This window comes from Protomyctophum parallelum (genome assembly GCF_964188405.1).
Source record: "Protomyctophum parallelum genome assembly, chromosome: 11".
NCBI classification, from domain to species: Eukaryota; Metazoa; Chordata; class Actinopteri; order Myctophiformes; family Myctophidae; genus Protomyctophum; species Protomyctophum parallelum.
In genome coordinates this window covers 34274152-34297667 of record NC_139707.1, presented here as the reverse complement: position 1 = coordinate 34297667, position 23516 = coordinate 34274152, and positions in this window count along the sequence as shown.

The window sequence follows — 23516 nt, the reverse complement described above, 5'->3', positions numbered from 1 at the left end:
GCCCATGGTCGAAAATGATGAAAAACGAGGTTAACATTTTTTTTCAAAATTTCAAAAAACGATGGACTATAACCCATGTTTTTTTTTTTGTTTTTTTTTTTCAAATCCTCAAAAATGATGAAAAACGGCGTGCTATAGTATGTCGTACGGTAGGGGCTATAGCCCATGGTCAAAAATGATGAAAAACAAGGTTAACATTTTTTTTCAAAATTTCAAAAAACGATGGACTATAACCCATGTTTTTTTTGTTTTTTTTCATTTTTTTCAAATCCTCAAAAATGATGAAAAACTGCGTGCTATAGTATGCCGTACGGTAGGGGCTATAGCCCATGGTCGAAAATGATGAAAAACGAGGTTAACATTTTTTTTCAAAATTTCAAAAAACGATGGACTATAACCCATGTTTTTTTTTTTTTTCATTTTTTTCAAATCCTCAAAAATGATGAAAAACGGCGTGCTATAGTATGCCGTACGGTAGGGGCTATAGCCCATGGTCGAAAATGATGAAAACGAGGTTAACATTTTTTTTCAATTTTTCAAAAAACGATGGACTATAACCCATGTTTTTTCTTTTTTTCATTTTTTTCAAATCCTCAAAAATGATGAAAAACTGCGTGCTATAGTATGCCGTACGGTAGGGGCTATAGCCCATGGTCGAAAATGATGAAAAACGAGGTTAACATTTTTTTTCAAAATTTCAAAAAACGATGGACTATAACCCATGTTTTTTTTTTTGTTTTTTTTTTTCAAATCCTCAAAAATGATGAAAAACGGCGTGCTATAGTATGTCGTACGGTAGGGGCTATAGCCCATGGTCAAAAATGATGAAAAACAAGGTTAACATTTTTTTTCAAAATTTCAAAAAACGATGGACTATAACCCATGTTTTTTTTGTTTTTTTTCATTTTTTTCAAATCCTCAAAAATGATGAAAAACGGCGTGCTATAGTATGCCGTACGGTAGGGGCTATAGCCCATGGTCGAAAATGATGAAAAACGAGGTTAACATTTTTTTTCAAAATTTCAAAAAACGATGGACTATAACCCATGTTTTTTTCATTTTTTCATTTTTTTTTAAATCCTCAAAAATAATGAAAAACGGCGTGCTATAGTATGCCATATGGTAGGGGCTATAGCCCATGGTCGAAAATGATGAAAAACGAGGTTAACATTTATTTTCAAAATTTCAAAAAACGATGGACTATAACCCATGTTTTTTTTTTTTTTTTCAAATCCTCAAAAATGATGAAAAACGGCGTGCTATAGTATGCCGTACGGTAGGGGCTATAGCCCATGGTCGAAAATGATGAAAAACGAGGTTAACATTTTTTTTCAAAATTTCAAAAAACGATGGACTATAACCCATGTTTTTTTTGTTTTTTTTCATTTTTTTCAAATCCTCAAAAATGATGAAAAACGGCGTGCTATAGTATGCCGTACGGTAGGGGCTATAGCCCATGGTCGAAAATGATGAAAAACGAGGTTAACATTTTTTTTCAAAATTTCAAAAAACGATGGACTATAACCCATGTTTTTTTCATTTTTTCATTTTTTTTTAAATCCTCAAAAATAATGAAAAACGGCGTGCTATAGTATGCCATATGGTAGGGGCTATAGCCCATGGTCGAAAATGATGAAAAACGAGGTTAACATTTATTTTCAAAATTTCAAAAAACGATGGACTATAACCCATGTTTTTTTTTTTTTCATTTTTTTCAAATCCTCAAAAATGATGAAAAACGGCGTGCTATAGTATGCCGTACGGTAGGGGCTATAGCCCATGGTCGAAAATGATGAAAACGAGGTTAACATTTTTTTTCAATTTTTCAAAAAACGATGGACTATAACCCATGTTTTTTTTTTTTTTTTCAAATCCTCAAAAATGATGAAAAACGGCGTGCTATAGTATGCCGTACGGTAGGGGCTATAGCCCATGGTCGAAAATGATGAAAAACGAGGTTAACATTTTTTTTCAAAATTTCAAAAAACGATGGACTATAACCCATGTTTTTTTTGTTTTTTTTCATTTTTTTCAAATCCTCAAAAATGATGAAAAACGGCGTGCTATAGTATGCCGTACGGTAGGGGCTATAGCCCATGGTCGAAAATGATGAAAAACGAGGTTAACATTTTTTTTCAAAATTTCAAAAAACGATGGACTATAACCCATGTTTTTTTCATTTTTTCATTTTTTTTTAAATCCTCAAAAACAATGAAAAACGGCGTGCTATAGTATGCCATATGGTAGGGGCTATAGCCCATGGTCGAAAATGATGAAAAACGAGGTTAACATTTTTTTTCAAAATTTCAAAAAACGATGGACTATAACCCATGTTTTTTTCATTTTTTCATTTTTTTTTAAATCCTCAAAAATAATGAAAAACGGCGTGCTATAGTATGCCATATGGTAGGGGCTATAGCCCATGGTCGAAAATGATGAAAAACGAGGTTAACATTTATTTTCAAAATTTCAAAAAACGATGGACTATAACCCATGTTTTTTTTTTTTTCATTTTTTTCAAATCCTCAAAAATGATGAAAAACGGCGTGCTATAGTATGCCGTACGGTAGGGGCTATAGCCCATGGTCGAAAATGATGAAAACGAGGTTAACATTTTTTTTCAATTTTTCAAAAAACGATGGACTATAACCCATGTTTTTTTTTTTTTTTACAAATCCTCAAAAATGATGAAAAACGGCGTGCTATAGTATGCCGTACGGTAGGGGCTATAGCCCATGGTCGAAAATGATGAAAAACGAGGTTAACATTTTTTTTCAAAATTTCAAAAAACGATGGACTATAACCCATGTTTTTTTTGTTTTTTTTCATTTTTTTCAAATCCTCAAAAATGATGAAAAACGGCGTGCTATAGTATGCCGTACGGTAGGGGCTATAGCCCATGGTCGAAAATGATGAAAAACGAGGTTAACATTTTTTTTCAAAATTTCAAAAAACGATGGACTATAACCCATGTTTTTTTCATTTTTTCATTTTTTTTTAAATCCTCAAAAATAATGAAAAACGGCGTGCTATAGTATGCCATATGGTAGGGGCTATAGCCCATGGTCGAAAATGATGAAAAACGAGGTTAACATTTATTTTCAAAATTTCAAAAAACGATGGACTATAACCCATGTTTTTTTTTTTTTCATTTTTTTCAAATCCTCAAAAATGATGAAAAACGGCGTGCTATAGTATGCCGTACGGTAGGGGCTATAGCCCATGGTCGAAAATGATGAAAACAAGGTTAACATTTTTTTTCAATTTTTCAAAAAACGATGGACTATAACCCATGTTTTTTTTTTTTTTTTCAAATCCTCAAAAATGATGAAAAACGGCGTGCTATAGTATGCCGTACGGTAGGGGCTATAGCCCATGGTCGAAAATGATGAAAACGAGGTTAACATTTTTTTTCAATTTTTAAAAAAACGATGGACTATAACCCATGTTTGTTTGTTTTTTTTTTTCTTTTTTTTCAAATCCTCAAAAATGATGAAAAACGGCGTGCTATAGTATGCCGTACGGTAGGGGCTATAGCCCATGGTCGAAAATGATGAAAAACGAGGTTAACATTTTTTTTCAAAATTTCAAAAAACGATGGACTATAACCCATGTTTTTTTTTTTTTCATTTTTTTCAAATCCTCAAAAATGATGAAAAACGGCGTGCTATAGTATGCCGTACGGTAGGGGCTATAGCCCATGGTCGAAAATGATGAAAACGAGGTTAACATTTTTTTTCAATTTTTAAAAAAACGATGGACTATAACCCATGTTTGTTTTTTGTTTTTTTTCTTTTTTTTCAAATCCTCAAAAATGATGAAAAACGGCGTGCTATAGTATGCCGTACGGTAGGGGCTATAGCCCATGGTCGAAAATGATGAAAACGAGGTTAACATTTTTTTTCAATTTTTCAAAAAACGATGGACTATAACCCATGTTTTTTTTGTTTTTTTCAAATCCTCAAAAATGATGAAAAACGGCGTGCTATAGTATGCCGTACGGTAGGGGCTATAGCCCATGGTCGAAAATGATGAAAAACGAGGTTAACATTTTTTTTCAAAATTTCAAAAAACGATGGACTATAACCCATGTTTTTTTTTTTCAATTTTTTTAAAATCCTCAAAAATGATGAAAAACGGCGTGCTATAGTATGCCGTACGGTAGGGGCTATAGCCCATGGTCGAAAATGATGAAAAACGAGGTTAACATTTTTTTTCAAAATTTCAAAAAACGATGGACTATAACCCATGTTTTTTTTTTTTTCATTTTTTTCAAATCCTCAAAAATGATGAAAAACGGCGTGCTATAGTATGCCGTACGGTAGGGGCTATAGCCCATGGTCGAAAATGATGAAAACGAGGTTAACATTTTTTCTCAATTTTTCAAAAAACGATGGACTATAACCCATGTTTTTTTTTTTTTTTTTTTTTTTTTTTCAAATCCTCAAAAATGATGAAAAACGGCGTGCTATAGTATGCCGTACGGTAGGGGCTATAGCCCATGGTCGAAAATGATGAAAAACGAGGTTAACATTTCTTTTCAAAATTTCAAAAAACGATGGACTATAACCCATGTTTTTTTTTTTTTTCATTTTTTTCAAATCCTCAAAAATGATGAAAAACGGCGTGCTATAGTATGCCGTACGGTAGGGGCTATATAGCCCATGGTCGAAAATGATGAAAAACGAGGTTAACATTTTTTTTCAAAATTTCAAAAAACTATGGACTATAACCCATGTTTTTTTTTTTTTTCATTTTTTTCAAATCCTCAAAAATGATGAAAAACGGCGTGCTATAGTATGCCGTGCGGTAGGGGCTATAGCCCATGGTCGAAAATGATGAAAACGAGGTTAACATTTTTTTTCAATTTTTCAAAAAACGATGGACTATAACCCAGGTTTTTTTTTTTTTCATTTTTTTCAAATCCTCAAAAATGATGAAAAACGGCGTGCTATAGTATGCCGTACGGTAGGGGCTATAGCCCATGGTCGAAAATGATGAAAAACGAGGTTAACATTTTTTTCAAAATTTCAAAAAACGATGGACTATAACCCATGTTTGTTTTTTTTTTGGTTTTTTTCAAATCCTCAAAAATGATGAAAAACGGCGTGCTATAGTATGTCGTACGGTAGGGGCTATAGCCCATGGTCAAAAATGATGAAAAACAAGGTTAACATTTTTTTTCAAAATTTCAAAAAACGATGGACTATAACCCATGTTTTTTTTTTTTTTTTTCATTTTTTTCAAATCCTCAAAAATGATGAAAAACGGCGTGCTATAGTATGCCGTACGGTAGGGGCTATAGCCCATGGTCGAAAATGATGAAAAACGAGGTTAACATTTTTTTTCAAAATTTCAAAAAACGATGGACTATAACCCATGTTTTTTTTTTTTTTCATTTTTTTCAAATCCTCAAAAATGATGAAAAACGGCGTGCTATAGTATGCCGTACGGTAGGGGCTATAGCCCATGGTCGAAAATGGTGAAAACGAGGTTAACATTTTTTTTCAATTTTTCAAAAAACGATGGACTATAACCCATGTTTTTTCTTTTTTTCAAATCCTCAAAAATGATGAAAAACGGCGTGCTATAGTATGCCGTACGGTAGGGGCTATAGCCCATGGTCGAAAATGATGAAAAACGAGGTTAACATTTTTTTTCAAAATTTCAAAAAACGATGGACTATATAACCCATGTTTTTTTTTTTTTTTTTAAATCCTCAAAAATGATGAAAAACGGCGTGCTATAGTATGCCGTACGGTAGGGGCTATAGCCCATGGTCAAAAATGATGAAAAACAAGGTTAACATTTTTTTTCAAAATTTCAAAAAACGATGGACTATAACCCATGTTTTTTTTTTTTTTTCATTTTTTTTAATCCTCAAAAATAATGAAAAACGGCGTGCTATAGTATGCCGTACGGTAGGGGCTATAGCCCATGGTCGAAAATGATGAAAAACGAGGTTAACATTTTCTTTCAAAATTTCAAAAAACTATGGACTATAACCCATGTTTTTTTTTTTTTTCATTTTTTTCAAATCCTCAAAAATGATGAAAAACGGCGTGCTATAGTATGCCGTGCGGTAGGGGCTATAGCCCATGGTCGAAAATGATGAAAACGAGGTTAACATTTTTTTTAAATTTTTCAAAAAACGATGGACTATAACCCAGGTTTTTTTTTTTTTCATTTTTTTCAAATCCTCAAAAATGATGAAAAACGGCGTGCTATAGTATGCCGTACGGTAGGGGCTATAGCCCATGGTCGAAAATGATGAAAAACGAGGTTAACATTTTTTTCAAAATTTCAAAAAACGATGGACTATAACCCATGTTTGTTTTTTTTTTGGTTTTTTTCAAATCCTCAAAAATGATGAAAAACGGCGTGCTATAGTATGTCGTACGGTAGGGGCTATAGCCCATGGTCAAAAATGATGAAAAACAAGGTTAACATTTTTTTTCAAAATTTCAAAAAACGATGGACTATAACCCATGTTTTTTTTTTTTTTTTTCATTTTTTTCAAATCCTCAAAAATGATGAAAAACGGCGTGCTATAGTATGCCGTACGGTAGGGGCTATAGCCCATGGTCGAAAATGATGAAAAACGAGGTTAACATTTTTTTTCAAAATTTCAAAAAACGATGGACTATAACCCATGTTTTTTTTTTTTTTCATTTTTTTCAAATCCTCAAAAATGATGAAAAACGGCGTGCTATAGTATGCCGTACGGTAGGGGCTATAGCCCATGGTCGAAAATGATGAAAACGAGGTTAACATTTTTTTTCAATTTTTCAAAAAACGATGGACTATAACCCATGTTTTTTCTTTTTTTCATTTTTTTCAAATCCTCAAAAATGATGAAAAACGGCGTGCTATAGTATGCCGTACGGTAGGGGCTATAGCCCATGGTCAAAAATGATGAAAAACAAGGTTAACATTTTTTTTCAAAATTTCAAAAAACGATGGACTATAACCCATGTTTTTTTTTTTTTTTCATTTTTTTTTAATCCTCAAAAATAATGAAAAACGGCGTGCTATAGTATGCCGTACGGTAGGGGCTATAGCCCATGGTCGAAAATGATGAAAAACGAGGTTAACATTTATTTTCAAAATTTCAAAAAACGATGGACTATAACCCATGTTTTTTTTTTTTTCATTTTTTTCAAATCCTCAAAAATGATGAAAAACGGCGTGCTATAGTATGCCGTACGGTAGGGGCTATAGCCCATGGTCGAAAATGATGAAAAACGAGGTTAACATTTTTTTTCAAAATTTCAAAAAACGATGGACTATAACCCATGTTTTTTCTTTTTTTCATTTTTTTCAAATCCTCAAAAATGATGAAAAACGGCGTGCTATAGTATGCCGTACGGTAGGGGCTATAGCCCATGGTCGAAAATGATGAAAAACGAGGTTAACATTTTTTTTCAAAATTTCAAAAAACGATGGACTATAACCCATGTTTTTTTTTTTTTTTTTTTTTTTTTAATCCTCAAAAATGATGAAAAACGGCGTGCTATAGTATGCCGTACGGTAGGGGCTATAGCCCATGGTCAAAAATGATGAAAAACAAGGTTAACATTTTTTTTCAAAATTTCAAAAAACGATGGACTATAACCCATGTTTTTTTTTTTTTTTTTTTTTTTTTTAATCCTCAAAAATAATGAAAAACGGCGTGCTATAGTATGCCGTACGGTAGGGGCTATAGCCCATGGTCGAAAATGATGAAAAACGAGGTTAACATTTATTTTCAAAATTTCAAAAAACGATGGACTATAACCCATGTTTTTTTTTTTTTTTTTTTTTTCAAATCCTCAAAAATGATGAAAAACGGCGTGCTATAGTATGCCGTACGGTAGGGGCTATAGCCCATGGTCGAAAATGATGAAAAACGAGGTTAATTTTTTTTTTCAATCTTTCAAAAAACGATGGACTATAACCCATGTTTTTTTTTTTTTTCATTTTTTTCAAATCCTCAAAAATGATGAAAAACGGCGTGCTATAGTATGCCGTACGGTAGGGGCTATAGCCCATGGTCAAAAATGATGAAAAACAAGGTTAACATTTTTTTTCAAAATTTCAAAAAACGATGGACTATAACCCATGTTTTTTTGTTTTTTTCATTTATTTTTTAATCCTCAAAAATAATGAAAAACGGCGTGCTATAGTATGCCGTACGGTAGGGGCTATAGCCCATGGTCGAAAATGATGAAAAACGAGGTTAACATTTATTTTCAAAATTTCAAAAAACGATGGACTATAACCCATGTTTTTTTTTTTTTTTTTTTTTTAATCCTCAAAAATGATGAAAAACGGCGTGCTATAGTATGCCGTACGGTAGGGGCTATAGCCCATGGTCAAAAATGATGAAAAACAAGGTTAACATTTTTTTTCAAAATTTCAAAAAACGATGGACTATAACCCATGTTTTTTTTTTTTTTTTTTTTTTTTTTTAATCCTCAAAAATAATGAAAAACGGCGTGCTATAGTATGCCGTACGGTAGGGGCTATAGCCCATGGTCGAAAATGATGAAAAACGAGGTTAACATTTATTTTCAAAATTTCAAAAAACGATGGACTATAACCCATGTTTTTTTTTTTTTTTTTTTTTCAAATCCTCAAAAATGATGAAAAACGGCGTGCTATAGTATGCCGTACGGTAGGGGCTATAGCCCATGGTCGAAAATGATGAAAAACGAGGTTAATTTTTTTTTTCAATCTTTCAAAAAACGATGGACTATAACCCATGTTTTTTTTTTTTTTTTTTTTTTTCAAATCCTCAAAAATGATGAAAAACGGCGTGCTATAGTATGCCGTACGGTAGGGGCTATAGCCCATGGTCAAAAATGATGAAAAACAAGGTTAACATTTTTTTTCAAAATTTCAAAAAACGATGGACTATAACCCATGTTTTTTTGTTTTTTTCATTTATTTTTTAATCCTCAAAAATAATGAAAAACGGCGTGCTATAGTATGCCGTACGGTAGGGGCTATAGCCCATGGTCGAAAATGATGAAAAACGAGGTTAACATTTATTTTCAAAATTTCAAAAAACGATGGACTATAACCCATGTTTTTTTTTTTTTCATTTTTTTCAAATCCTCAAAAATGATGAAAAACGGCGTGCTATAGTATGCCGTACGGTAGGGGCTATAGCCCATGGTCGAAAATGATGAAAAACGAGGTTAACATTTTTTTTCAAAATTTCAAAAAACGATGGACTATAACCCATGTTTTTTTTTTTTTTTCATTTTTTTCAAATCCTCAAAAATGATGAAAAACGGCGTGCTATAGTATGCCGTACGGTAGGGGCTATAGCCCATGGTCGAAAATGATGAAAAACGAGGTTAACATTTTTTTTCAAAATTTCAAAAAACGATGGACTATAACCCATGTTTTTTCTTTTTTTCATTTTTTTCAAATCCTCAAAAATGATGAAAAACGGCGTGCTATAGTATGCCGTACGGTAGGGGCTATAGCCCATGGTCGAAAATGATGAAAAACGAGGTTAACATTTTTTTTCAAAATTTCAAAAAACGATGGACTATAACCCATGTTTTTTTTTTTTTTTTTTTTTTTCAAATCCTCAAAAATGATGAAAAACGGCGTGCTATAGTATGCCGTACGGTAGGGGCTATAGCCCATGGTCAAAAATGATGAAAAACAAGGTTAACATTTTTTTTCAAATTTTCAAAAAACGATGGACTATAACCCATGTTTTTTTTTTTTTTTCATTTATTTTTTAATCCTCAAAAATAATGAAAAACGGCGTGCTATAGTATGCCGTACGGTAGGGGCTATAGCCCATGGTCGAAAATGATGAAAAACGAGGTTAACATTTATTTTCAAAATTTCAAAAAACGATGGACTATAACCCATGTTTTTTTTTTTTTCATTTTTTTCAAATCCTCAAAAATGATGAAAAACGGCGTGCTATAGTATGCCGTACGGTAGGGGCTATAGCCCATGGTCGAAAATGATGAAAAACGAGGTTAACATTTTTTTTCAAAATTTCAAAAAACGATGGACTATAACCCATGTTTTTTTTTTTTTTCTTTTTTTTCAAATCCTCAAAAATGATGAAAAACGGCGTGCTATAGTATGCCGTACGGTAGGGGCTATAGCCCATGGTCGAAAATGATGAAAAACGAGGTTAACATTTTTTTTCAATCTTTCAAAAAACGATGGACTATAACCCATGTTTTTTTTTTTTTTCATTTCTTTCAAATCCTCAAAAATGATGAAAAACGGCGTGCTATAGTATGTCGTACGGTAGGGGCTATAGCCCATGGTCAAAAATGATGAAAAACGAGGTTAACATTTTCTTTCAAAATTTCAAAAAACGATGGACTATAACCCATGTTTTTTTTTTTTTTTCATTTTTTTAAAATCCTCAAAAATAATGAAAAACGGCGTGCTAAAGTATGCCGTACGGTAGGGGCTATAGCCCATGGTCGAAAATGATGAAAAACGAGGTTAACATTTTTTTTCAAAATTTCAAAAAACGATGGACTATAACCCATGTTTTTTTTTTTTTCATTTTTTTCAAATCCTCAGAAATGATGAAAAACGGCGTGCTATAGTATGCCGTACGGTAGGGGCTATAGCCCATGGTCGAAAATGATGAAAACGAGGTTAACATTTTTTTTCAATTTTTAAAAAAACGATGGACTATAACCCATGTTTTTTTTTTTTTTTTTTTTCAAATCCTCAAAAATGATGAAAAACGGCGTGCTATAGTATGCCGTACGGTAGGGGCTATAGCCCATGGTCGAAAATGATGAAAAACGAGGTTAACATTTTTTTTAAAAATTTAAAAAAACGATGGACTATAACCCATGTTTTTTTTTTTTTTCATTTTTTTCAAATCCTCAAAAATGATGAAAAACGGCGTGCTATAGTATGCCGTACGGTAGGGGCTATAGCCCATGGTCGAAAATGATGAAAAACGAGGTTAACATTTTTTTTCAAAATTTCAAAAAACGATGGACTATAACCCATGTTTTTTTTTTTTTTCATTTTTTTCAAATCCTCAAAAATGATGAAAAACGGCGTGCTATAGTATGCCGTACGGTAGGGGCTATAGCCCATGGTCGAAAATGATGAAAACGAGGTTAACATTTTTTTTCAATTTTTCAAAAAACGATGGACTATAACCCATGTTTTTTCTTTTTTTCATTTTTTTCAAATCCTCAAAAATGATGAAAAACGGCGTGCTATAGTATGCCGTACGGTAGGGGCTATAGCCCATGGTCGAAAATGATGAAAAACGAGGTTAACATTTTTTTTCAAAATTTCAAAAAACGATGGACTATAACCCATGTTTTTTTTTTTTTTTTTTTTTTCAAATCCTCAAAAATGATGAAAAACGGCGTGCTATAGTATGTCGTACGGTAGGGGCTATAGCCCATGGTCAAAAATGATGAAAAACAAGGTTAACATTTTTTTTCAAAATTTCAAAAAACGATGGACTATAACCCATGTTTTTTTCATTTTTTTTCATTTTTTTCAAATCCTCAAAAATGATGAAAAACGGCGTGCTATAGTATGCCGTACGGTAGGGGCTATAGCCCATGGTCGAAAATGATGAAAAACGAGGTTAACATTTTTTTTCAAAATTTCAAAAAACGATGGACTATAACCCATGTTTTTTTCATTTTTTCATTTTTTTTTAAATCCTCAAAAATAATGAAAAACGGCGTGCTATAGTATGCCATATGGTAGGGGCTATAGCCCATGGTCGAAAATGATGAAAAACGAGGTTAACATTTATTTTCAAAATTTCAAAAAACGATGGACTATAACCCATGTTTTTTTTTTTTTCTTTTTTTTTCAAATCCTCAAAAAGGATGAAAAACGGCGTGCTATAGTATGCCGTACGGTAGGGGCTATAGCCCATGGTCGAAAATGATGAAAACGAGGTTAACATTTTTTTTCAATTTTTCAAAAAACGATGGACTATAACCCATGTTTTTTTTTTTTTTCAAATCCTCAAAAATGATGAAAAACGGCGTGCTATAGTATGCCGTACGGTAGGGGCTATAGCCCATGGTCAAAAATGATGAAAAACAAGGTTAACATTTTTTTTCAAAATTTCAAAAAACGATGGACTATAACCCATGTTTTTTTTTTGTTTTTTTTTTTTCAAATCCTCAAAAATGATGAAAAACGGCGTGCTATAGTATGTCGTACGGTAGGGGCTATAGCCCATGGTCAAAAATGATGAAAAACAAGGTTAACATTTTTTTTCAAAATTTCAAAAAACGATGGACTATAACCCATGTTTTTTTTGTTTTTTTTCATTTTTTTCAAATCCTCAAAAATGATGAAAAACGGCGTGCTATAGTATGCCGTACGGTAGGGGCTATAGCCCATGGTCGAAAATGATGAAAAACGAGGTTAACATTTTTTTTCAAAATTTCAAAAAACGATGGACTATAACCCATGTTTTTTTTATTTTTTCATTTTTTTTTAAATCCTCAAAAATAATGAAAAACGGCGTGCTATAGTATGCCATATGGTAGGGGCTATAGCCCATGGTCGAAAATGATGAAAAACGAGGTTAACATTTATTTTCAAAATTTCAAAAAACGATGGACTATAACCCATGTTTTTTTTTTTTTCTTTTTTTTTCAAATCCTCAAAAAGGATGAAAAACGGCGTGCTATAGTATGCCGTACGGTAGGGGCTATATAGCCCATGGTCGAAAATGATGAAAACGAGGTTAACATTTTTTTTCAATTTTTCAAAAAACGATGGACTATAACCCATGTTTTTTTTTTTTTTTCAAATCCTCAAAAATGATGAAAAACGGCGTGCTATAGTATGCCGTACGGTAGGGGCTATAGCCCATGGTCGAAAATGATGAAAAACGAGGTTAACATTCTTTTTTCAAAATTTCAAAAAACGATGGACTATAACCCATGTTTTTTTTTTTTTTCATTTTTTTCAAATCCTCAAAAATGATGAAAAACGGCGTGCTATAGTATGTCGTACGGTAGGGGCTATAGCCCATGGTCAAAAATGATGAAAAAATAAGGTTAACATTTTTTTTCAAAATTTCAAAAAACGATGGACTATAACCCATGTTTTTTTTTTTCAATTTTTTTAAAATCCTCAAAAATGATGAAAAACGGCGTGCTATAGTATGCCGTACGGTAGGGGCTATAGCCCATGGTCGAAAATGATGAAAAACGAGGTTAACATTTTTTTTCAAAATTTCAAAAAACGATGGACTATAACCCATGTTTTGTTTTTTTTTCATTTTTTTCAAATCCTCAAAAATGATGAAAAACGGCGTGCTATAGTATGCCGTACGGTAGGGGCTATAGCCCATGGTCGAAAATGATGAAAACGAGGTTAACATTTTTTTTCAATTTTTCAAAAAACGATGGACTATAACCCAGGTTTTTTTTTTTTTCATTTTTTTCAAATCCTCAAAAATGATGAAAAACGGCGTGCTATAGTATGCCGTACGGTAGGGGCTATAGCCCATGGTCGAAAATGATGAAAAACGAGGTTAACATTTTTTTTCAAAATTTCAAAAAACGATGGACTATAACCCATGTTTGTTTTTTTTTTGGTTTTTTTCAAATCCTCAAAAATGATGAAAAGCGGCGTGCTATAGTATGTCGTACGGTAGGGGCTATAGCCCATGGTCAAAAATGATGAAAAACAAGGTTAACATTTTTTTTCAAAATTTCAAAAAACGATGGACTATAACCCATGTTTTTTTTTTTTTTTTCATTTTTTTCAAATCCTCAAAAATGATGAAAAACGGCGTGCTATAGTATGCCGTACGGTAGGGGCTATAGCCCATGGTCGAAAATGATGAAAAACGAGGTTAACATTTTTTTTCAAAATTTCAAAAAACGATGGACTATAACCCATGTTTTTTTTTTTTTTTCATTTTTTTTTAATCCTCAAAAATAATGAAAAACGGCGTGCTATAGTATGCCGTACGGTAGGGGCTATAGCCCATGGTCGAAAATGATGAAAAACGAGGTTAACATTTATTTTCAAAATTTCAAAAAACGATGGACTATAACCCATGTTTTTTTTTTTTTTCATTTTTTTCAAATCCTCAAAAATGATGAAAAACGGCGTGCTATAGTATGCCGTACGGTAGGGGCTATAGCCCATGGTCGAAAATGATGAAAACGAGGTTAACATTTTTTTTCAATTTTTCAAAAAACGATGGACTATAACCCATGTTTTTTTTTTTTTTTTTTAATCCTCAAAAATGATGAAAAACGGCGTGCTATAGTATGCCGTACGGTAGGGGCTATAGCCCATGGTCGAAAATGATGAAAAACGAGGTTAACATTTTTTTTCAAAATTTCAAAAAACGATGGACTATAACCCATGTTTTTTTTTTTTTTTCATTTTTTTTAATCCTCAAAAATAATGAAAAACGGCGTGCTATAGTATGCCGTACGGTAGGGGCTATAGCCCATGGTCGAAAATGATGAAAAACGAGGTTAACATTTATTTTCAAAATTTCAAAAAACGATGGACTATAACCCATGTTTTTTTTTTTTTTCATTTTTTTCAAATCCTCAAAAATGATGAAAAACGGCGTGCTATAGTATGCCGTACGGTAGGGGCTATAGCCCATGGTCGAAAATGATGAAAACGAGGTTAACATTTTTTTTCAATTTTTCAAAAAACGATGGACTATAACCCATGTTTTTTTTTTTTTTTTTTTATCCTCAAAAATGATGAAAAACGGCGTGCTATAGTATGCCGTACGGTAGGGGCTATAGCCCATGGTCGAAAATGATGAAAAACGAGGTTAACATTTTTTTTCAAAATTTCAAAAAACGATGGACTATAACCCATGTTTTGTTTTTTTTTCATTTTTTTCAAATCCTCAAAAATGATGAAAAACGGCGTGCTATAGTATGCCGTACGGTAGGGGCTATAGCCCATGGTCGAAAATGATGAAAAACGAGGTTAACATTTTTTTTCAAAATTTCAAAAAACGATGGACTATAACCCATGTTTATTTTTTTTTTCATTTTTTTCAAATCCTCAAAAATGATGAAAAACGGCGTGCTATAGTATGCCGTACGGTAGGGGCTATAGCCCATGGTCGAAAATGATGAAAACGAGGTTAACATATTTTTTCAATCTTTCAAAAAACGATGGACTATAACCCATGTTTTTTTTTTTTTTCATTTTTTTCAAATCCTCAAAAATGATGAAAACCGGCGTGCTATAGTATGCCGTACGGTAGGGGCTATAGCCCATGGTCGAAAATGATGAAAAACGAGGTTAACATATTTTTTCAATCTTTCAAAAAACGATGGACTATAACCCATGTTTTTTTTTTTTTTCATTTTTTTCAAATCCTCAAAAATGATGAAAAACGGCGTGCTATAGTATGCCGTACGGTAGGGGCTATAGCCCATGGTCGAAAATGATGAAAAACGAGGTTAACATTTTTTTTCAAAATTTCAAAAAACGATGGACTATAACCCATGTTTTTTTTTTTTTTCATTTTTTTCAAATCCTCAAAAATGATGAAAAACGGCGTGCTATAGTATGCCGTACGGTAGGGGCTATAGCCCATGGTCGAAAATGATGAAAACGAGGTTAACATTTTTTTTCAATTTTTCAAAAAACGATGGACTATAACCCATGTTTTTTTTTTTTTTCATTTTTTTCAAATCCTCAAAAATGATGAAAAACGGCGTGCTATAGTATGCCGTACGGTAGGGGCTATAGCCCATGGTCGAAAATGATGAAAAACGAGGTTAACATTTTTTTTCAAAATTTCAAAAAACGATGGACTATAACCCATGTTTTTTTTTTTTTTCATTTTTTTCAAATCCTCAAAAATGATGAAAAACGGCGTGCTATAGTATGCCGTACGGTAGGGGCTATAGCCCATGGTCGAAAATGATGAAAAACGAGGTTAACATTTTTTTTCAAAATTTCAAAAAACGATGGACTATAACCCATGTTTATTTTTTTTTTCATTTTTTTCAAATCCTCAAAAATGATGAAAAACGGCGTGCTATAGTATGCCGTACGGTAGGGGCTATAGCCCATGGTCGAAAATGATGAAAACGAGGTTAACATATTTTTTCAATCTTTCAAAAAACGATGGACTATAACCCATGTTTTTTTTTTTTTTCATTTTTTTCAAATCCTCAAAAATGATGAAAACCGGCGTGCTATAGTATGCCGTACGGTAGGGGCTATAGCCCATGGTCGAAAATGATGAAAAACGAGGTTAACATTTTTTTTCAAAATTTCAAAAAACGATGGACTATAACCCATGTTTTTTTTTTTTTTTTTTTTTTTCAAATCCTCAAAAATGATGAAAAACGGCGTGCTATAGTATGCCGTACGGTAGGGGCTATAGCCCATGGTCGAAAATGATGAAAACGAGGTTAAATTTTTTTTTTCAATTTTTCAAAAAACGATGGACTATAACCCATGTTTTTTTTTTTTTTCATTTTTTTCAAATCCTCAAAAATGATGAAAAACGGCGTGCTATAGTATGCCGTACGGTAGGGGCTATAGCCCATGGTCGAAAATGATGAAAAACGAGGTTAACATTTTTTTTCAAAATTTCAAAAAACGATGGACTATAACCCATGTTTGTTTTTTTTTTGTTTTTTTTCAAATCCTCAAAAATGATGAAAAACGGCGTGCTATAGTATGTCGTACGGTAGGGGCTATAGCCCATGGTCAAAAATGATGAAAAACAAGGTTAACATTTTTTTTCAAAATTTCAAAAAACGATGGACTATAACCCATGTTTTTTTTTTTTTTTTCATTTTTTTCAAATCCTCAAAAATGATGAAAAACGGCGTGCTATAGTATGCCGTATGGTAGGGGCTATAGCCCATGGTCGAAAATGATGAAAAACGAGGTTAACATTTTTTTTCAAAATTTCAAAAAACGATGGACTATAACCCATGTTTTTTTTTTTTTTTTCATTTTTTTTTAATCCTCAAAAATAATGAAAAACGGCGTGCTATAGTATGCCGTACGGTAGGGGCTATAGCCCATGGTCGAAAATGATGAAAAACAAGGTTAACATTTATTTTCAAAATTTCAAAAAACGATGGACTATAACCCATGTTCTTTTTTTTTTCTTTTTTTTTTATCCTCAAAAATGATGAAAAACGGCGTGCTATAGTATGCCGTACGGTAGGGGCTATAGCCCATGGTCGAAAATGATGAAAAACGAGGTTAACATTTTTTTTCAAAATTTCAAAAAACGATGGACTATAACCCATGTTTTTTTTTTTTTTCATTTTTTTCAAATCCTCAAAAATGATGAAAAACGGCGTGCTATAGTATGCCGTACGGTAGGGGCTATAGCCCATGGTCGAAAATGATGAAAAACGAGGTTAACATTTTTTTTCAAAATTTCAAAAAGCGATGGACTATAACCCATGTTTTTTTTTTTTTTCATTTTTTTCAAATCCTCAAAAATGATGAAAACCGGCGTGCTATAGTATGCCGTACGGTAGGGGCTATAGCCCATGGTCGAAAATGATGAAAAACGAGGTTAACATATTTTTTCAATCTTTCAAAAAACGATGGACTATAACCCATGTTTTTTTTTTTTTTCATTTTTTTCAAATCCTCAAAAATGATGAAAAACGGCGTGCTATAGTATGCCGTACGGTAGGGGCTATAGCCCATGGTCGAAAATGATGAAAAACGAGGTTAACATTTTTTTTCAAAATTTCAAAAAACGATGGACTAATAACCCATGTTTTTTTTTTTTTTCATTTTTTTCAAATCCTCAAAAATGATGAAAAACGGCGTGCTATAGTATGCCGTACGGTAGGGGCTATAGCCCATGGTCGAAAATGATGAAAACGAGGTTAACATTTTTTTTCAATTTTTCAAAAAACGATGGACTATAACCCATGTTTTTTTTTTTTTCATTTTTTTCAAATCCTCAAAAATGATGAAAAACGGCGTGCTATAGTATGCCGTACGGTAGGGGCTATAGCCCATGGTCGAAAATGATGAAAAACGAGGTTAACATTTTTTTTCAAAATTTCAAAAAACGATGGACTATAACCCATGTTTTTTTTTTTTTTCATTTTTTTCAAATCCTCAAAAATGATGAAAAACGGCGTGCTATAGTATGCCGTACGGTAGGGGCTATAGCCCATGGTCGAAAATGATGAAAAACGAGGTTAACATTTTTTTTCAAAATTTCAAAAAACGATGGACTATAACCCATGTTTATTTTTTTTTTCATTTTTTTCAAATCCTCAAAAATGATGAAAAACGGCGTGCTATAGTATGCCGTACGGTAGGGGCTATAGCCCATGGTCGAAAATGATGAAAACGAGGTTAACATATTTTTTCAATCTTTCAAAAAACGATGGACTATAACCCATGTTTTTTTTTTTTTTCATTTTTTTCAAATCCTCAAAAATGATGAAAACCGGCGTGCTATAGTATGCCGTACGGTAGGGGCTATAGCCCATGGTCGAAAATGATGAAAAACGAGGTTAACATTTTTTTTCAAAATTTCAAAAAACGATGGACTATAACCCATGTTTTTTTTTTTTTTTTTTTTTTTCAAATCCTCAAAAATGATGAAAAACGGCGTGCTATAGTATGCCGTACGGTAGGGGCTATAGCCCATGGTCGAAAATGATGAAAACGAGGTTAAATTTTTTTTTCAATTTTTCAAAAAACGATGGACTATAACCCATGTTTTTTTTTTTTTTCATTTTTTTCAAATCCTCAAAAATGATGAAAAACGGCGTGCTATAGTATGCCGTACGGTAGGGGCTATAGCCCATGGTCGAAAATGATGAAAAACGAGGTTAACATTTTTTTTCAAAATTTCAAAAAACGATGGACTATAACCCATGTTTGTTTTTTTTTTGTTTTTTTTCAAATCCTCAAAAATGATGAAAAACGGCGTGCTATAGTATGTCGTACGGTAGGGGCTATAGCCCATGGTCAAAAATGATGAAAAACAAGGTTAACATTTTTTTTCAAAATTTCAAAAAACGATGGACTATAACCCATGTTTTTTTTTTTTTTTTCATTTTTTTCAAATCCTCAAAAATGATGAAAAACGGCGTGCTATAGTATGCCGTATGGTAGGGGCTATAGCCCATGGTCGAAAATGATGAAAAACGAGGTTAACATTTTTTTTCAAAATTTCAAAAAACGATGGACTATAACCCATGTTTTTTTTTTTTTTTTCATTTTTTTTTTATCCTCAAAAATAATGAAAAACGGCGTGCTATAGTATGCCGTACGGTAGGGGCTATAGCCCATGGTCGAAAATGATGAAAAACAAGGTTAACATTTATTTTCAAAATTTCAAAAAACGATGGACTATAACCCATGTTCTTTTTTTTTTCTTTTTTTTCAAATCCTCAAAAATGATGAAAAACGGCGTGCTATAGTATGCCGTACGGTAGGGGCTATAGCCCATGGTCGAAAATGATGAAAACGAGGTTAACATTTTTTTTAAATTTTTCAAAAAACGATGGACTATAACCCATGTTTTTTTTTAATCCTCAAAAATGATGAAAAACGGCGTGCTATAGTATGCCGTACGGTAGGGGCTATAGCCCATGGTCGAAAATGATGAAAAACGAGGTTAACATTTTTTTTCAAATTTTCAAAAAACGATGGACTATAACCCATGTTTTTTTTTTTTTTTCATTTTTTTTCAAATCCTCAAAAATGATGAAAAACGGCGTGCTATAGTATGCCGTACGGTAGGGGCTATAGCCCATGGTCGAAAATGATGAAAAACAAGGTTAACATTTATTTTCAAAATTTCAAAAAACGATGGACTATAACCCATGTTCTTTTTTTTTTCTTTTTTTTCAAATCCTCAAAAATGATGAAAAACGGCGTGCTATAGTATGCCGTACGGTAGGGGCTATAGCCCATGGTCGAAAATGATGAAAACGAGGTTAACATTTTTTTTAAATTTTTCAAAAAACGATGGACTATAACCCATGTTTTTTTTTAATCCTCAAAAATGATGAAAAACGGCGTGCTATAGTATGCCGTACGGTAGGGGCTATAGCCCATGGTCGAAAATGATGAAAAACGAGGTTAACATTTTTTTTCAAATTTTCAAAAAACGATGGACTATAACCCATGTTTTTTTTTTTTTTTCATTTTTTTCAAATCCTCAAAAATGATGAAAAACGGCGTGCTATAGTATGCCGTACGGTAGGGGCTATAGCCCATGGTCGAAAATGATGAAAAACGAGGTTAATTTTTTTTTTCAATCTTTCAAAAAACGATGGACTATAACCCATGTTTTTTTTTTTTTTCTTTTTTTTCAAATCCTCAAAAATGATGAAAAACGGCGTGCTATAGTATGTCGTACGGTAGGGGCTATAGCCCATGGTCAAAAATGATGAAAAACAAGGTTAACACTTTTTTTCAAAATTTCAAAAAACGATGGACTATAACCCATGTTTTTTTTTTTTTCAATTTTTTTTAAAATCCTCAAAAATGATGAAAAACGGCGTGCTATAGTATGCCGTACGGTAGGGGCTATAGCCCATGGTCGAAAATTATGAAAAACGAGGTTAACATTTTTTTTCAAAATTTCAAAAAACGATGGACTATAACCCATGTTTTTTTTTTTTTTTCATTTTTTTAAAATCCTCAAAAATAATGAAAAACGGCGTGCTATAGTATGCCGTACGGTAGGGGCTATAGCCCATGGTCGAAAATGATGAAAAACGAGGTTAACATTTTTTTTCAAAATTTCAAAAAACGATGGACTATAACCCATGTTTTTTTTTTTTTTTTTTTTTCAAATCCTCAAAAATGATGAAAAACGGCGTGCTATAGTATGCCGTACGGTAGGGGCTATAGCCCATGGTCGAAAATGATGAAAACGAGGTTAACATTTTTTTTCAATTTTTCAAAAAACGATGGACTATAACCCATGTTTTTTTTTTTTTTTTCAAATCCTCAAAAATGATGAAAAACGGCGTGCTATAGTATGCCGTACGGTAGGGGCTATAGCCCATGGTCGAAAATGATGAAAAACGAGGTTAACATTTTTTTTCAAAATTTCAAAAAACGATGGACTATAACCCATGTTTTTTTTTTTTTTTTCATTTTTTTCAAATCCTCAAAAATGATGAAAAATTGCGTGCTATAGTATGCCGTACGGTAGGGGCTATAGCCCATGGTCGAAAATGATGAAAACGAGGTTAACATTTTTTTTCAATTTTTCAAAAAACGATGGACTATAACCCATGTTTTTTTTTTTTTCATTTTTTTCAAATCCTCAAAAATGATGAAAAACGGCGTGCTATAGTATGCCGTACGGTAGGGGCTATAGCCCATGGTCGAAAATGATGAAAAACGAGGTTAACATTTTTTTTCAAAATTTAAAAAAACGATGGACTATAACCCATGTTTTTTTTTTTTTTTCATTTTTTTTTTAATCCTCAAAAATAATGAAAAACGGCGTGCTATAGTATGCCGTACGGTAGGGGCTATAGCCCATGGTCGAAAATGATGAAAAACGAGGTTAACATTTATTTTCAAAATTTCAAAAAACGATGGACTATAACCCATGTTTTTTTTTTTTTCTTTTTTTTCAAATCCTCAAAAATGATGAAAAACGGCGTGCTATAGTATGCCGTACGGTAGGGGCTATAGCCCATGGTCGAAAATGATGAAAAACGAGGTTAACATTTTTTTTCAATTTTTCAAAAAACGATGGACTATAACCCATGTTTTTATTTTTTTCATTTTTTTCAAATCCTCAAAAATGATGAAAAACGGCGTGCTATAGTATGCCGTACGGTAGGGGCTATAGCCCATGGTCGAATCTGATGAAAACGAGGTTAACATTTTTTTTCAATTTTTCAAAAAACGATGGACTATAACCCATGTTTTTTTTTTTTTTTTTTTTTTTTTTCAAATCCTCAAAAATGATGAAAAACGGCGTGCTATAGTATGCCGTACGGTAGGGGCTATAGCCCATGGTCGAAAATGATGAAAACGAGGTTAAATTTTTTTTCAATTTTTCAAAAAACGATGGACTATAACCCATGTTTTTTTTTTTTTTTTTTTTTTTTTTCAAATCCTCAAAAATGATGAAAAACGGCGTGCTATAGTATGCCGTACGGTAGGGGCTATAGCCCATGGTCGAAAATGATGAAAAACGAGGTTAACATTTTTTTTCAAAATTTTCAAAAAACGATGGACTATAACCCATGTTTTTTTTTTTTTTCATTTTTTTCAAATCCTCAAAAATGATGAAAAACGGCGTGCTATAGTATGCCGTACGGTAGGGGCTATAGCCCATGGTCGAAAATGATGAAAAACGAGGTTAACATTTTTTTTCAAAATTTCAAAAAACGATGGACTATAACCCATGTTTATTTTTTTTTCCATTTTTTTCAAATCCTCAAAAATGATGAAAAACGGCGTGCTATAGTATGCCGTACGGTAGGGGCTATAGCCCATGGTCGAAAATGATGAAAAACGAGGTTAATTTTTTTTTTCAATCTTTCAAAAAACGATGGACTATAACCCATGTTTTTTTTTTTTTTTTTTTTTTCAAATCCTCAAAAATGATGAAAAACGGCGTGCTATAGTATGTCGTACGGTAGGGGCTATAGCCCATGGTCAAAAATGATGAAAAACAAGGTTAACACTTTTTTTCAAAATTTCAAAAAACGATGGACTATAACCCATGTTTTTTTTTTTTTCAATTTTTTTTAAAATCCTCAAAAATGATGAAAAACGGCGTGCTATAGTATGCCGTACGGTAGGGGCTATAGCCCATGGTCGAAAATTATGAAAAACGAGGTTAACATTTTTTTTCAAAATTTCAAAAAACGATGGACTATAACCCATGTTTTTTTTTTTTTTTCATTTTTTTAAAATCCTCAAAAATAATGAAAAACGGCGTGCTATAGTATGCCGTACGGTAGGGGCTATAGCCCATGGTCGAAAATGATGAAAAACGAGGTTAACATTTTTTTTCAAAATTTCAAAAAACGATGGACTATAACCCATGTTTTTTTTTTTTTTTTTTTTTCAAATCCTCAAAAATGATGAAAAACGGCGTGCTATAGTATGCCGTACGGTAGGGGCTATAGCCCATGGTCGAAAATGATGAAAACGAGGTTAACATTTTTTTTCAATTTTTCAAAAAACGATGGACTATAACCCATGTTTTTTTTTTTTTTTTCAAATCCTCAAAAATGATGAAAAACGGCGTGCTATAGTATGCCGTACGGTAGGGGCTATAGCCCATGGTCGAAAATGATGAAAAACGAGGTTAACATTTTTTTTCAAAATTTCAAAAAACGATGGACTATAACCCATGTTTTTTTTTTTTTTTTCATTTTTTTCAAATCCTCAAAAATGATGAAAAATTGCGTGCTATAGTATGCCGTACGGTAGGGGCTATAGCCCATGGTCGAAAATGATGAAAACGAGGTTAACATTTTTTTTCAATTTTTCAAAAAACGATGGACTATAACCCATGTTTTTTTTTTTTTCATTTTTTTCAAATC